Genomic DNA, 2,826 nt, shown 5'->3' with positions numbered 1-2,826 from the left:
GACACAAGGCAGGTTCTTTCTAATTCCGGACACAAAAATACATTTTTTTCCATGCCTTTATTGCAGTGGCAAAGAAGATTTAATACAAAATCTAATGGGAAAATTTAAAAGTAAAAGGGAAAATGAGTTATTCAACTAAAAAACAACTTATAAATCCTTGTAATACCCTACAAAATACTAAATAAAATCTAGTCGTTTTGCTTGAGGTTTGTTTTTAATGTTTTAATGCTTTTTTGTGTCCTTTTCAGGCAATAGGGTCGTTGCACCAAAAATAAATACTGTAAAAAAAATTATGGGTATACTCAGTTTTTCATGCTGAGTCGCATAGTATTTTTTTTTTTAGTAGCTTCTAAGTAATTTAAATTATTATTTAAAGTTGAGATAAGCCCCTCCCCTTTCAAAACGGACCTTCCACCATGTTTGGTGGGCGGTCCTTCATTTGTGATCAAAGTGCAGACGAATTTCGTCTGAAGTGATCAACATTTTGAGGTAGTATTCCAGTATTTTGATGTGCATGACAATTTTAATTAAAACCTGTTTCAGCTGGAAAGTTGATCACACACATGAAGCCTTCTTTTAACTGAAAATTTAGAACTGTCAATACCAAGAGCCTTAAACCATACCTTCTTTTTATTTTCATTCCTAGGGAAGGATACAAATTTGGCACTTGGGTTATTCCTGGGCAAGTTGTTGCATCCAGGTACAAGACAGAAAACGTTCTTCATTTCGAAACTTGAACATTTAATTTAAAAAAATAGAAATAGCTAAGGTAAACACATATAGGAAGGAGAGCCTACCAAATTTGTGATTTCGGACGAAATTCGTCTGCACTTTGATCACAAATGAAGGACCACCCACCAAACGTGGTGGAAGGTCCGTTTTGAAAGGGGAGGGGTTTATCTTAACTTTAAATAATAATTTAAATTACTAAGAAGCTACAAAAAAAAAATACCACGCGACTCAGCATGAAAAACTGAGTATACCCATAATTTTTTTTACAGTATTTATTTTTGGTGCAACGACCCTATTCACAGAATAATTCATTAATGACTCTGGATCTAGTCTGAACTCATACATAAAACTCGTTTTTAAAATGAATTTTCATTGATTCATAAACAATTAAATAATCTTAAAGCCAATAGGGTTTATGTTTTTTAGAAGACAATACCTAATTTTACTATGGCCTTTTAACTAGGAAACGACTAATCCTTTCGAAAACGTTTTCTCTTATTCGGACACATATATTTTTGTAGAAATTTTTACAAAATACTAATAGATTTAACTATTTAACTTTTGTTTTACCGCTTTGCCCAGGTGTAAGAGGGATTTTATTGAAATCCCTTACATTTCTGTAATTGAGTTTCCTTTTTTTGTGCATATGCTCCCACGATGCTAATTCCAGACAGCAGACTGCAGCAGACTACACAAAATAAATTGCTATTAATTTTGATTGTTAACAATCTGTAATAGCGTAGCGGAAAGGTGTTGCTCTGCCAACGATAGGTTCGTTGGTCAATACTCATGTAGGACATAATAAAGAATGATTTCTAATTCCCTTTTTGTTTGCGTATATTTGGTAAAATGTTTAAGTCACTTAATACGTCTTAAACTTAAATTATCCTAACTAATAATTATATGGTTAGATTACCCGAAACGTTATTTACTAATCTGTGAATTTATCACTATGTTTCAATACTGGTAGAGGATATAACACAATTTTCTTGCAATTCAATATTTAATGGTCATTTTGAAAAAAATTTTAATTCACTTAATGTCTCTTAAACTTATTTTATCCTTATCATTATTTATATGTTTAGATTCTTTGAAATGTTTTTTACAGGACTGTTGAATTCGTAGCTTTATTCGATGAAAAGTATTCATCTAATTCGTGATTACATTTCTTTTTTTTTACATAAACTCCCATGTTGCTAATTCCGGACAGCAAACCACGTACGTAAAAAAAAACGAAAAAAAAAGTAAAAATAATGATTTTAACAGTCTTATAAAGTACACTTAACGGAATCGAATTGTATAAATATTGGTAGGGATAATGTAAATATTAGACACATAAAGCGACTTGAAAATTTGTTCAAAAAGGCGAAAAATATTAAAAAAATAAAATTCTTATTCTCACAATCAGTATTGAACTATTGACCTCATAGTTAGCAGCACAGTGTCTAGCCACTAAGCTATTACAGACGTCACAAATTGAAAATGCATAGCATGTCATGTTATATGTCGTCTGCTGTCCGGAATTAGCAACGTGGGAGCTTATGTAAAAAAAGAGAGAATACAATCATGAATTAGATGAAGATTTTTCACCAAACAAGGTGAAAAAATTCAACTGCCTTGTAAAGGCCATTTTAGGGAATCCAACCATATAAATTTTAGTAAGGATAATATAAATTTAAGACATATTAAGCGACTAAAAAATTTTTCCAAATACACGCAAAAAACGGATAGTTTGAAATATAATTCTTACATCCTCTGCGAGTTTTGAACCACCTACAGTACCATCAAATTATAAGGGTTATTAGTGCCCTACTTATATCCAAATCAATTATTTACTTTACACTCGTAAAAATTATGGGTTTTGGCTAACACTTGTATCAGTAACCGTTCTTGTGATGTCAAAATCAATCAGTTCATTCATAAAGATACATAACAGCTATCATAAAGATACATAAATTAATATAATTTCTTTCATATGCAAACGTTAAACGTACTCCAGGATGAATAATCCAAACTACTATTATTCACAAAGCTTGAAATGAGAGCGAATCGAAAAAAACAAACAACAAAACAGCAAAGAATAGTCTGCTTGTG

This window comes from Daphnia magna, linkage group LG1 (assembly GCF_020631705.1).
Source record: "Daphnia magna isolate NIES linkage group LG1, ASM2063170v1.1, whole genome shotgun sequence".
Lineage (NCBI taxonomy): Eukaryota > Metazoa > Arthropoda > Branchiopoda > Diplostraca > Daphniidae > Daphnia > Daphnia magna.
This window is presented reverse-complemented; position numbering follows the sequence as displayed.